The 14742-nt window shown below is 36.1% G+C and overlaps 1 pseudogene; it reads left to right on the top strand.

The window, feature by feature from the left end:
• Positions 1-3875: 3875 nt before the first annotated feature.
• On the top strand, positions 3876-8164 carry LOC105046212 (probable apyrase 2; annotated as a pseudogene).
• Positions 8165-14742: the final 6578 nt, after the last annotated feature.

The raw sequence follows: 14742 nt of genomic DNA, 5'->3' as shown, positions 1-14742 counted from the left end.
GGGCAGAGGATCACAAGATAGGTAGTCCAGGTTTAAGTTGAGGGACTACAGCAAGATTAGGTGTTACAGCTGTGATGAGTTGAGGCATCGAGTCAGAAATTGCCCATAGTTCAAGAATTGGACGAAGTCTACTGCAGTGGTGGTCTAAGATAGCGATACAGAAGAAAGTGATGATGTTCTTCTGATGACTGATGAGATATCTACTTATTTTTCATAGTAGATTTTAGATTTTGCATATTCGCATTATGTTTATTGTAGAAAAGAGCTGTTTGACTCTCTAGAAAGTAGTGAGGATACTATTTATTTATCAGATAGATCAAGCTATGTGATCAGGAGTATTGGGACAGTCAATTTATGGACTCATGATGGAGCAGTGAAAAAATTGGGTGAGGTCTGATACATACTCAATTTCAAGAATAATCTAATTTCATAGAGCAGATTGGATTCAAGCAGCTACAGATGGAGAGCTAATGATAGAATCCTGAAGATTTTGAGTGGCAATACAGTTGTGATAAAAGGGAAGAGATATGGAGGACATTATCTCTTGGTAGGAAGCTCTGCGCGAGATGGAGCTTCGGGAGCTAGTGGGAGCTTAGAGCGAGGTGGAGCTCTAAGTATAGATGGTTTGGGCATAAGATGGGAGACTCGAGAGGATGACAGATGATGTCGTAGTATGAAGTTTCTATTGCCGTAGGAGGCTATCTCGAGTAGATCTTAGGTCAAATAGATCACAGCATATGATAGAGATTGGATTGAATGGTCTGGTTTGACTCTCATATTTGCCCATTCATGAGTAGTTAGGCATATCCCTCAAGGCATGAGGACGAGATTATCCAAAAGCTCTTAAAATTATGTAGAGACCAAATGTCAAGTCGAGGTGAAGATTGTTGAATTTTGGTACTTCAAAATTTGATCTACAGTAGGAAAGCTCATAGTAGAGAGCTCAAGATGGAGAAACCCAGCAGACTAGGCCCAGAGACATAGGGGCACAGGTCTGTAGGCTTGGCTTGCAGCCCGCATAGCCTAACGTGCGTGGCCCAAGCACAAGGTCCGCGGTGCACGTGCGGTCCACCATGCACCTGTGGGAAAAATTGTGGTCCACGTGTGAGGCATGGACCACCGCAGTCCAGAGGAGTTTTCATGTGGCTCATGTGTGCGTAGATGAGCACACGACACATGGCACATACAGAGACATTCCAATCCATAGCTTGGGCAGTCTATGCATGATCGAACGATTCTGGATGTCTGAGGGCACGATCGGATGGCCACAGGAGTTTATAGGGGTTTCTTGATTCCTGTTAAAACTCTGATTTCAATCTAGACTAGTTTTGGGCCCTATAAAAGAGGCTTGATGGCTTGTGGGTAGCAGTAGGAGTGGCTTGATGTGAGCATAGAGCTAGCAGCAGCAGAGAAGGTCTTACTTGGGGTTTTTTGAGAGCTTTGTAAGATTTTTTTTTATGTGCTTCTTGTTAAGAGAGAGAAGTTGATGTATGAGAGTTGAGAGGATGTGATCTCATTTTGTATTTATTCTTTCTTTCATAGTGCTGTTTGTATGTTCCATGGAGGTAAGCCTGGGGCTAATCTACATGTTTGATTGTGTCCTTTTTATATCTCTTTTTTCTTCCTATTGTGGTATTGACATTGTCACTTGGGTTAGCAATCTTGGGTGAAGAATCCGTATTCCATATTCGTGAGGGATCCTTTCCAATATGGGTAGCACTACTCTGGCTATGATAGATAGATTATCGATGGGAGACAATGGAGTTCTACGCTCTCATTCGCACTATGCTCTCTTTCCTCTCCAAATAGGCTAATGCCCTCCTTCTAGCATCAATTTACTACCGCAAGGCTCCAGAAGGGTGCTGATTTGGCTAGAACTAGACATCATTTAGGATCTGAGACGTTGAAGGGAACCTGCAAAAGAAGTCCACACTCGCAGGGGGTTATTTCAGTGGGGGACCCTTGGTGCCTAAGTTAGCTGGAGCTTTGGGGTGTGGGAAAGCAAAGAGCTTTTCTCTTGGTTCTCCTAGCTTGCGTACCTTAGGATCTCCTTCATATCTTTTTTACATGAATGTTGAGCCCATAGGCCGTTAGCCGGAATCTGTAGATTTGTTAGACTTGATTCTGTATGCCGTTGGGCCGTGTTCTGACTATTTAATAGGGGAGAAACTCTACTAGCCAACCTTCAGATCAAGGTATTATCGTGGATGTCCATTGCTGGCTTCACCTAAGTGAGTAGTCGAGTCAGTGGGCCTAAGTCTACATTTGGCATGACTTCACCAAGTTGTCTTGGGCACACCCCAAAGAAATAGGGGCCATCCGATCTACGGATCATCTCCATAATAGGTTGAGTTATACTCTTAATAAATCTAAAATAGAAAACCTATAGAGAATTAGGTAACAAATTTCGTTGGACTTACCTATATAAGAATTATCATATGGATCGTGACTAGGGATTTGGACTGACTCTAATAAAATTCTCATGAAAAATTAAAGTGCTAAGCACAAGACCTTTAAATTTAGTTATTTAAAAATTTTTAAATTTTATTTTAAATTAATGCCTGTTGCGGACAAGGACTCGGCCCATCACATGAGATATTGTCCACTCTGATCCATGGGCCTTATGATTTTGCTCTTTAAAAGGCGCCTCACGTGAGAAGAATTTTTTTCTTCTTATAAGCGCTTGTCCTTGACTCACAACCGATGTGAGACTATTGGTGCCCTCCACATTATTAGAACCACAACAGAGCCCCTAGTCAAGGAGGACTTTGATGTATATAGTCCGAGGAGCCCTACAGTCAGCCAAGGCAGACCTCAGCCATAAAAAATCGAGGTGGACCTTGACCCCTACTTGGTGCGCCATTGTTGCGGACAAAGGCTCGGCCCATCACGTGAGATATTGTCCGCTTTGGCCCATGGACCTTATGGTTTTGCCTTTTAAAAGACACATCACATAGAAAAATATTTTTTCTCCTTATAAGCATGAGTCCCCTTTGACTCACAACCGATGTGGGACTATTGGTGTCCTCCACATTATTAGACCTACAACAGAGCTCCAGGGAATCGAGGTGGACCTCGACCCTTACTTGGCGCACTAGGTAGTGGTCGAGGTCCGCCTCGATTTTTTGGAGTTGAGGTCCTTTGTTGTAGTTTTAATAATGTGGAGGGCACCAATAGTCCCACATCGGTTGTGAGTCAAGAGGGACTTGCGCTTATAAGGAAGAAAAAATTCTTTCCATGTGAGGTATTTTTTAAAGAGCAAAATCGTGAGACTCTAAATGATCAAGGTACATTGAAGCCTAAAGACCTACTGAAGCTTAAAGATGGTCATAAGTTAAAGTGGACAATACCTTACGTATGCGGAGACGACAGCATAAGCTAACCATCTGAACTATTCGACCCTTTGACCCATGGCCACAATATTGATGCCGTTTGTGAGAATTTTTTTTTCTCTTTATAAGTGTGAGTCTCCCTTGACTCACAACTGATGGTAAGCATAAGATCTTTAAATTTAGTTATTTAAAAATTTTTAAATTTTATTTTAAAGTAATATTATTTTTAAAAAAAATATGAGCGTTGATAGGAAAATATTAGTTTTTGAAGATGTAATATTTTTGAAATATCATATCTCTGTTTTTTAAAAATTTTGATATATTCCTATTACCCATTTTAATCTTTATATATACTTTATTTATCTATTTTTTTTATTTTCTAAATTTCAATAATTTTCCGAATTAATAAGGATGGCGCACAGTCCACTCAAAAGTTTCGCGGATAATACTTGAGATAAGAAATGCTGCTGCCGCTTCTGCCACGCAAGGCGACCTCGTACCCAGGATGGACGGCCTGCACCACATGCTGCGGTGCAACGCAGAGGATCCGCCAGTTTATAGCTTGCTTAGAGTCACTTGCCTCAAAAGCGGGAGAAGAGCCCAGACAGCATCGCCTCAAAGGACTCCTTCTCCTTTCGCTTCCTTCCCTTTTGCAACGCCAGGATGGAGCGCGATCTCCTCCAATACGCGTTGCTCATCTTGTTCTCGCGCCCCACGTAGCTAGTGATGTTGTGCGCGGCCGGAAGGCCTTCGCTGGTGGTGGCGTCCGTGGAGAAACGGAGAGCTACGCCGTCATCTTTGACGCCGGGAGCCGGGTCCACGTCTTCCGGTTCGACGAGAACATGGACCTGGTCAACATCGGCGACGACATTGAGCTCTTCGTTGAGGTATTGACCGAGATTTATTTGTTTATATGCACACTTCCAATTGAGCTTTCCTGTGTACAGAAGCAGGTGGAGGGAATACAATAATCAGTCTAAGCTGCATGCAAAAATTTGGAAATGCCGTTTTCCCGTTAGTGAAATTGGCCCAGAGCCCCAGCCAAACTGGCTTTCATTTTGGAATTTGTCCGAATATATGTTATAAACCACCATCCAACTTCGGTTTCGATGGTATTACCCCTTGCCTCTTGGGTGGGAGGTGGCGTTTTGATTCTGCACAACATTGTTTACTTATTGCACAAGTAGGTGGAAAGGAGCAGACTATGAATCCACTGATGGGATATAATGAGTGATTTTAGAGAAAGCACATGTTAAAAACTATTGATGGGAGAGTATGTGATCCATACATGATATAATCTACCGGGTTCTTTTATTGTTAAAAAGTTTTAGACACTGTTCATACATTTTGGTTGAGCATTTTTATTTATTTACAAAAGTATTATATTTCTTGTTATAAACAATTAAAATATTAAATGATATCCTTCACAATCCATTTATTTTTTCACCTTTGGCTATTGGTATTTTATATTATTTTTAGAAAATCATCTAGTATTTAGCGATTACTTATATATTATTTTGCCATTTCTATTTCTCTGCAAAAGTATTATATATCTTGCTACAAACAACAGAAATATTAAATGACAACCTTGATGATCCATATATTTCGCCTGTAGTTGTTGGTCTTTATATTACTTTGAGATAATCATCTAGCATTTAGCTACAATTTTATCTTGTTGAAAATAATTAATGAAGGTATCTAGAAACTGCTTCAATGGTCATTATGATGTTAAAACTCATTACTTAAGTTTGCGGTGATTGGGACGAGGAGGGATTAGTTCCAAATTAAGATGGGATAGTTATGAGAGTCCTAGGTGGTGATAATAAGGAAGGAGGGTACCATCAATACCACATTGGTTGTGAGCCAAAGGAGACACTAGCTTATATGGGAAGGGATCATCCTTCTTCACGTAAAGCGTCATTTGGATTAGAATCTAGAAGAGTAAAACCATGAGGACTATAGGGTAGAGCAAACAATACGTCACGTATCTGGACCATGAGCCTTTGGCCGCAACACTAGGATATTGGTGGCATAATTCTCCTACTAAAACTAGTGCAAATAGCCATATAAAAGTAACTAGCTTCTCTTATTCCAAGCATGACGTACTCACCATTATTTTGTTCCTTATATGCAGGTAAATCCGGGTTTGAGCTCATATGCTGATGATCCCCGAGAGGCAGCCAATTCACTCATTCCTCTTCTGGAGGAAGCTGAAAGCGTGGTTCCTAAGGAACTGCAACCAATAACACCTGTTAGATTGGGGGTACAATTCATCTTTACTTGCACTCCAGTTAACTGAGCTTTGGTAACGTTTGTAGCACTAAATTGCCGTTGACATGTGGTTTAATGCTGTTTCCAAGTATTCTTCACATTTTGATGCATCTGCAGGCAACAGCTGCTCTAAGGAACCTAGGAGAAGAAAAGTCTGAAGAAATTTTGCAAGCGGTGAACTTCTTAGCATAACTGTAAGGTGAATTTCAGCGGAAATAATAGAACAAGCTATTACGGTTCGATATACGGCAATTTACTTGATTAAATGAATTCTAAAACTTTGGCATTAAAAAATGTTCTGGAGCTGATTCATCGAAGTAAGTCACAATATGGCGTTTAATTGAGAGGTTTAGTAGCCTGATTAAGTGTCATTTACACTCTTCAGGTCAGGGATCTTTTTCAAAACAACAGCTTATTTGAGTACAAGTCAGAGTGGATCACTGTTCTTGAAGGATATCAAGAAGGTTCTTATTTATGGGTATGGAATGAAAACTTCATATACATGCAAAATTTTGGTTGTACATTGACATTTACAGAACCCCCTTGCACAAGCCAACCCTGGGATAAGGACATCTAATTGAGGTTTTCTTTTTAGTTTACTTTTCAGAACATTATTTCTTCTCATGTAAGAGCTGATAAGATGAAAAAGTTCTTTATCATGTGCAGGTTGCTATGAATTATTTGTTAGGGAATTTGGGAAATAAATACTCAGACACTGTTGGAGTGGTTGATTTAGGAGGTGGCTCTGTCCAAATGGCTTATGCCCTCTCCGAACAGGCTGCTGCAAATGCTCCAAATATCTCAATTGGCGACGATCCATATGTGACCAAACAACTTCTTAATGAAACTAATTACTACCTTTATGCTTACAGGTTTTACATCTTCTAACCCGAACTTTTACTGCTCTTCTTTTACTTCTCACCTGATGATGTCTATATATGTACCATATGACTACGTAGTCAAGTGGCCTTCATATCAAATTACTCTTAAAGTTCCAAACCTCAAAACCACTCTAACAAGATTATGAAATTGGTGCTGCAGTTACTTGAATTATGGCTTATTGGCTGCTCGAGCAGGGATTCTGGATGCTGCAAATGAACCTTACCACTATTGCATGTTGGGTGGCTATACTGGTATATTTTCACCTCTATTAATCATATAGTTTGCCAGCCAATTGTACTGATGATTACCATTTTCATTTATCATATGTGTATGTTATATAGGATGCTTCCTCCAAAATCAACACCTCATGTGCGAGATTCTTAAAACATTTAATTTGCATTTTGTTCCTACCGTCATGTTTTCAAAATCTGCAAGTTCTTCTGATAAAAATGTATAGATTGACAGATCAACTGGTAGTGCATAAGAGAAGAAAATTTTATTGAGATTTTATGATAGGTGATAAGGCTATTATCAGTCCATCTTTTGCAAGTGTCATAAAAGGATTTTGTAGCCTTTAAGGTAAATTCTTAGTAGCTGATTTTTAAGTTTTGCTAAAAAATATGCTTTACCCCCTTGTGAAAGTTCACAAAAAGCTATATTTCCAACAAAAATATGATATATATTTTCAATTGTATCGAACAATTAAATTCCATTATGCCTTCTACTATGGTTCTTGACATGTTAGAAACTTATGATAGCTTTCTCTTTAAGGTTCCTATGAGTATAATGGGGAGGTGTACAATATGCTTCAGCTTCACCTTCAGGGTCTAGCTACTCCAAATGTAGGACTGAAGCAATAAATGCTCTAAAAATAAATGAAACATGTACCTATGAGGACTGCACATTTCGTGCCGTGTGGAGTGGTGGAGGTGGAGATGGGCAGAAGAACCTATGTGTGGCATCTTTTTTTCGTGACACAGCTGTCCAGGTTAAACTCTTAGTATTCGTCTTATCCATGATAATCTAGCTAACTAATTCTTGTGTATCATCTGATGTACAGGTTGGATTTATAGACTCTAAGGAGCCAAATGCTTTGGTTACACCTTCAGACTTTGAAGAAGCTGCGAAGATTGCCTGCAAATTGAATCTTGAGGAAGCCAATGTCACCTATCATAATGTCGCAGAGGATGACTTGTCATACATATGCATGGATCTTGTCTATGAATACACATTGCTACTGGATGGTTTTGGCAAGTAACCATGATGAGCCTATTACCATGTCAGTTAGGAATTTGAGATATTCTATTATTCTCTCTTACTGGTTGTCTAATAATAGGCTTGGAGCCATCACAAGAGATCACATTAGTTACCAAGGTGGAGTATGGTGATTCCTACATTGAGGCAGCATGGCCACTTGGCAGTGCTATTGAAGTTGTGTCATCTCAATCTACACAATCACTTGAAATGAAAAACCTTCGGCGCTTACGGCTTCAACAGTGATTTTGTAACAAGCATTCTGGTCCGTAATGCTAAAAAGACTATTGTTCTACTTAAATATTATAGTGAGGCCAGTCCTAGTGGATTATGTGGACATCTCAATCTTATTTCTATTTCATGTTCTGTTTCTTATAAAGGACAAGATATTTCTGCCAAGAATAAAAAGGCACGTTATTTTCTTCGGACTTCCCTTTTTCCCCCAAAGGTATCCTTTCTAAAGTAAAATTACTTCATATTAGCGTTGTTATAGTATACCTTACATCTTATGTCACCCTGATGTATAAACATTTTGAACAAGTTATACATAATTAACATTTTTAGTTCCTAATCAAGCTGGTATATTATAGCAACACAGAAAATATTTATTGGTTTTTTTTTGGAAAATGGAAACAAACCAAGATAGCTTAAAGATCTTTGTTGATCTTGTATGTTTGTTGATCTATCTTTCTTCTAGTTCAAGGTTTTGAATTGGAATTAGCATTAGAATCTACCATTCCACTGGCTTACCCAAAGAGTGGTGAGACATGGATTGGTAAGCTTAAGCTGAAAGATGGATATTGAGCCCATAAGCATATAAATGGGGTGCAAAATTTTGCCAACCTAAAAAATCCCACCTAATGCAATCCTATTTGGATCGATTTTGGATAAGGAACATTTTAATTAGGTCATAGCTCAAACTTTAAATGGGATAAGTACGAGTCAAAGTTTTGATCCAACTTGGATTATGAGAATAAAATACTCTTTGGATTGAAATAATTTAGGTTTCGTTGAGTGATGATCTTAGAATTGTAAATATTAGGTTTGACAGATTGATATCGATTTACTAGGGATCTGAGACTTACAAAATAAATTAGGCTAGGGTTGTATGGGTGACATGAAATGACTTGTGGATGTGTATGGGTCAATAAGTTTTGACCTGATATCTGGTCGGGTCATTTGTGGGCTAAGGTTCTATGTTATTGTCCCTACTGGACCCAACCTAAACTAGACCCAACTTGGCCTAACCTATTGCCACCACTACATATAAGACCAACTAGAATCCTTAATTATGGTTCTGGAAATTAGGGGTGCAACCAAGTTGAAATTGATTGCACTTATGTCTGTCTACTTAAGCTTGGTTTGAAATTAATTTCAAGCTTAAAAGTTGATACTAAGCTTGATTTTTTTTTTTACCATTGTTTAGAGTTTAAATTGAGTTTAGTTTTGAACCAAGCCAAACATGAACCTATTGATCTGCTGGAAATTTTTTTTACAAAAAGTCTACTCAACTTATTAAATTAAGCTAGAAATCAATTCAGGCTTGAAGCAAGCTTACTTCAAGCTTAATCAGAACATGATTTCAAGCTTAGTTCAATCTAAATTAACATTTACTAAATTCAAAAATCAAATAAAAATTCAAGTGCAGAAAATGGTCCTCATATGGTTTCTTCAGTCAAGCCCAAGCCAAGCTCATGCTGTTCAAATCATTTACCACCTCTACTAAAAATTATCTTAATATCAAATTTTATAATTCCTTGCCCTTTTTTGACTAGATAAAGATTATTATTATTATTATTATTGCTAAAATGGGTTGTTCACATTATTCGGATATGAACACATCTAAGAAAATTAGAAAACAACGTATCTCCAAACATCCTCGAAGTCAACATATGATAAGATAATATTGTTCTTTAATAATGCATTAGATAAATCATCTGGGATGCCAAGTAAATCAACTCTTTCGTAAGCCCTGATGAGGGGGTTTGGGGAATTCCAGGATATATCATTTTAGGTCATATGGCTCACTGTTCTTTACAAACAAGGATGTTGCTATATGCTTCACATTATATTTTCATGATTGGATCAGTAATTTCTATCACATAAAGGTTTATTCTTTTGCAGGTAAAAGATTTATCCAAAAAATTATATTTTTCTGAATAAGTATTTTTCAGACAATATTTAGACGGTAAAATAATTTATCAATATATTTTTATATATTAGAAAATAGATCGAGAATTCGTTATCCATATTCTTTTGCATTACTATTTTTTTGGATAAGTTACTATGATCTATCCATATTTTTTATAATATTTTTATTATATAAATATTATATTATATTATTATAATATATTATATTAATATCTTATATTAATATAATATAATATATATTTATTATTATATAATAATATAGTATAATATATTATAAAATTTTAATATATAATATAATATATTATTATATTATTATATTTATTATAATGTATTGTAGTATATTATAATATATTATACTATAATATATTAACTATATTATTATATATGATTATATATAATAATATATTATATTATTATAGTATTGTATCATTATAATATATTATATAAATATTATATTATATTATTGTAATATATTATTATATTATATTATATTATATTATTTATTATTATATATTATTATAATATATTATAATATATTATAATAATATTTTATATTAATATAATATATATTTTATAATATTATTATATATAATAATATATTATAGAATATTAATATATAATATATTATATTATTATATATTATTATATGATATGATATTATATTATATTATTATAAAGTTAAGGATATATTAAAAATAAATTAAATAAATTATTTTTTAATTGATGAAAAAATGATTTAGTCACCCCATATGTGGATAAGATTTTTCTTCATTTCATAGATAAATGCTATTCATAGGAAAGTAACTTATCCATCTTGAAAAGCATGAGAACATGGATAAGTTGATCAATGAGAAAGTTGATCAATTTTTTCATGATATTTATCCACAAAAGAACGGGCCCTAAGTTTCTAAGTAGGGGAACCTGACATCTAATTTCTCATTTGAGTGCTAACCAATAATTGGTCCCTACACAATTAGACATTGTATATGTGAATAGAAGTGAATGGAAAAGATTGTACTATATTTCTCATTATCAAACTTCATGAATACAGGTCTATAAATACACTAAAGTAGAAAGGCTACTATGGTAGCTTTATAGTTGTATCCAAATATATATAATAGCTATACAAATGTATCTAATAATCACAATCAAGAAAATATGAAAAGTTTGGTCTTGGAATCCTTCTAGTGATGCGACTATAATAGTCATGATCTTAACAACTCATAATAATATTCACATAATTGTCACGCCCCAAATCCGAGACATAACATGGCCATGCTATCGAGGGATGGAGCCCACGATAACACGAAGCCAATCCATCATAATCATCTAAAATTCATCAAATAAAAAGATTCAATTCTATTATTCATCAAATAATCGAACCAATATTGGTTCAGAGCATCTAAATCCAAAAGCAAGTACTAACCCAAATCTCAACATTCATAAATAACTACAAATCTATGATTATAAAATAAATTAAACTTCTGCTGTCAAATTTTTAAGCTTGCTATGCCGATCTTCAAGCTTGGATTCCTTTTACCGATCCTAACCTTATTTCTCTGTTCAAATAAAAAGAAAACAAAAAGAATATGAGCTACACTAGCTCAGTAAGTAGAACTTGCACTTCCTTATCGGATCAAACATAAGTTTTTCATGATAATACAATATTTAGAAAATAACAGATAACACAAAATAAAGCATTTCATAGAGCATATAACAAAACAAGTTATAAACTCATCATGCATGCATAAATTATGTATATTTCACAATCATGAATCGTAAATCATTTTCATCATGTATTCATGTCATGTTTCAAAATATTGCTCACAGATATTCGTGCTAAGGTTACTATTATACCCGTGACAGGGCCATGGTTCTTAATCAACAGAGTTCTTAATTCATGTGCCAACTTTATAGCCGCTGGCAGGGTCATGTTTCGTGTGGATGCTAGCTCCGGATGTCGACCTTTCCGAAGGGATTCATTCATAGCCATCTGAGAGCCTTTGAAATCATTATATCTTTTTCTTAAAGCATACATATACATAGATGAAAAAATAATGAAATTCATGCTTCATAATCATGTTATTTTCATAAGACATATTCATGAAATCAATGCTTACAATAAAACATACTTTTTCATATCACATATGCCGATCCTTATTTTATGAAAAATTATGATTTCATCAATAGCAATTCTTTGCATAAAAACATGATCATTTAAAAATAAATAAGGAGCATAAGATCTACTTACCTCGTTCATCTTAGATCTTCAGACTTCGTTAGAAGAATCAGCTAATCCTATTTAAAATATCAAATCATTATCAAATTCTATTCCATAAATATAATAAGATTAAATCATAAGGAAAGAGGACTGTTGTCCGGATGTGTCGGACCATCCAGATACCAGGACAATTTAGGATCTCTGATCTTAGGGTCAGATTCAAGTGACTTGATCAAGAAATCGTGAAAGACAGATCGAATTAAGATCAAATTCAATCAATAGGGTTTTTTAATAATGGTTTTGAAAAATACTTGATATGGCCAATGAGGTTGACTTCAGCACGGATATCAAAGTAATTTTGGATCATCTTATTAGAGTCAATATGAGCCTCTAAAAGAAGAAGGCATGACTCGATACAGGATTCATAGATCTTCTTAGAGAAAGAAAGTCGGTCATGAGAGGAAAGTAGAGAGAGAAAGTGAAGAGAGAATCTTCGTATCCTTCAAAAGTGGCAATCATGATTGAGATCATCAGAGATTATATCAGGGTGACTTAATATGGATTAACCATGATTGATGCTACCAATTTCGAATATGGATCGGATCGGGATCCAATCTACTGCACAAATTTTGGAGCAATTTCAGGTTATCATATTTTTATCTCAAGTTTATCCTAGGGTCTATGATGTAATCAGAGAGAGAGAATGATCCTAGAGAGATAAAATCTATAAAAAGAGATAAAAAGTCTAGAGAAAAAATTTAGAGAGAGAAGGTAGAGAGGGAAGGTAGAGAGAGAAAGTCCAATTCTAGAGAGAGAAAGACTTAAGAGAGAGATGAGAGAAACTTTCTCTCACATGTATTTATTATTATTATTATTTTTTTTTCTTTTCTTTTTTATTTTATTTTTCTTTTTCCTTTTTCTTTTCTTTTTCCTTTTCCTTTTTCTTTTCGTTTTCTTTTTCCTTCTTCCCGTGGCCTTCATGGGCCGAAACAGGGGAAGACCATGAGGTCCCCCCCCTCGACGGCTCGAGCTCCGATGGGGTGGCGGCTTGGCCGGAGGTCCGACGACAGGAGAAGGTGGCGGTGGAGCCAAAGATGGCCGGCGACGAGGTTCAGCCGGTAGAGATCAGAAAGCAAACAAAAAATAAGGGACCCGCCCTTTTTCCTCTTATTTTTCGATCATTGGCCGGTCGCAGGTGGCCAAGGTCTCTCGGGAAAGCAAGATAAGAAGATCATGGAAATGCTACATCGGTGTGGCACCACGAGCGATGGCGCTAGTGGTCAAAAAAGAGGAAGAAAGGCTCGGCCGAACAGGGGAAGAATAGGGCCACCCCTATTCATAAGTTTTCTGTCGATCCCGACGGCCGGCGAGGGTGTGCAAGGCCATAGGAAGGAGAAAAAAAAAGAGAAAAAGGAGGGTCGGGACTTACCTTCGACTTCGGTGAGGTCTTCGGAGAGAAATTGAGGTGAACACAAGAACAAGGTCGGAAGCTTCAACGAAGAATTCTGAGAGAAAGAAGAGGGAGATCTCACGGCTGGTCGTGGCTGGCTTTTGAGGGGGAGAAGGAGGATTTATAGGGTTCTTCCCAGGGGTTTTTGATGGCCCTGGGAGTTCTTCTCCTGATCGGACATAGGGAAGAAGAAGACTCCCGTTGGGAGTCTTCATCCTCTATTTTTTTTTGTGTTTGGGCTTTGTGGGCTGGGTTATCACATTCTACCTGCCTTAAAAAAAAATTTCATCCTCGAAATTTAACATACCTTCATTTTCAAATAAGTATGGATATCTCATCTTCATATCGTCTTCAAGCTCCCATGTGGCCTCTCTCTCTTCATGATTACTCCAGTGAATCTTTACATACGGAATGATGTGCCGTCTTAGAACTTACTCTTTTCGATCAATAATTCGGAGGGAAAATTTTTCATAGGTTAAGTCTTCATGAACTTACAATGGCTCATACTTTATCACGTTATTTGGATCAGGTACAAATTTTCTTAGTGGTGAAATATGAAAGACATTGTGCACTTTAGATAATTCTGGTGGTAAAGCTAGTTCGTAAGCAACATCTCCTACTCGGCTCAAATTTCAAAAGGTCTAATATATCACGGACTCAGCTTGCTATGTCTCCCAAACCTCATGATACTTTTTGTATGTGATACTTTTAGAAAAATATGATCATCAAAGTAAAATTCCAATTCTTTTCTTTTTCTATCTGTCTAACTCTTCTGTCTATCCTATGCTGCTTTGAGTCTTTCCTTGATCAGAAAGATTTTCTCTCTAGTATCCATTTATTATCAGTAAAATCCTTCCTTATTTACAACTAACGTATTTCATAATATCTTTTGATTTAACAAAATTAATATTTCTAATCAATTCAGACCATCACGTTTTTGCTGCGCACTCTGATCTCAACTTACCAAATTATCTAAGTCTATCAAAAATAAAAATATTTTTGTATATTAAATCAATCAGAGATAGATCCAACTTTCAGATTTCATATACAATTTAGGATAAAATTTAAAATTTTTTTGTCATTACTATCTCTTAGGCATAGTATATCAAAATTAAATCTTCATCCACCTTCTATGTTTGAACTTATTACATAAGCTTCACCACTCCTCAATAATCCAATAT

Source organism: Elaeis guineensis, chromosome 5 (genome assembly GCF_000442705.2).
Source record: "Elaeis guineensis isolate ETL-2024a chromosome 5, EG11, whole genome shotgun sequence".
Taxonomy (NCBI): Eukaryota; Viridiplantae; Streptophyta; class Magnoliopsida; order Arecales; family Arecaceae; genus Elaeis; species Elaeis guineensis.
The sequence above is the reverse complement of the archived record's forward strand: the minus strand, read 5'-3'. Positions and strand labels throughout refer to the sequence as shown.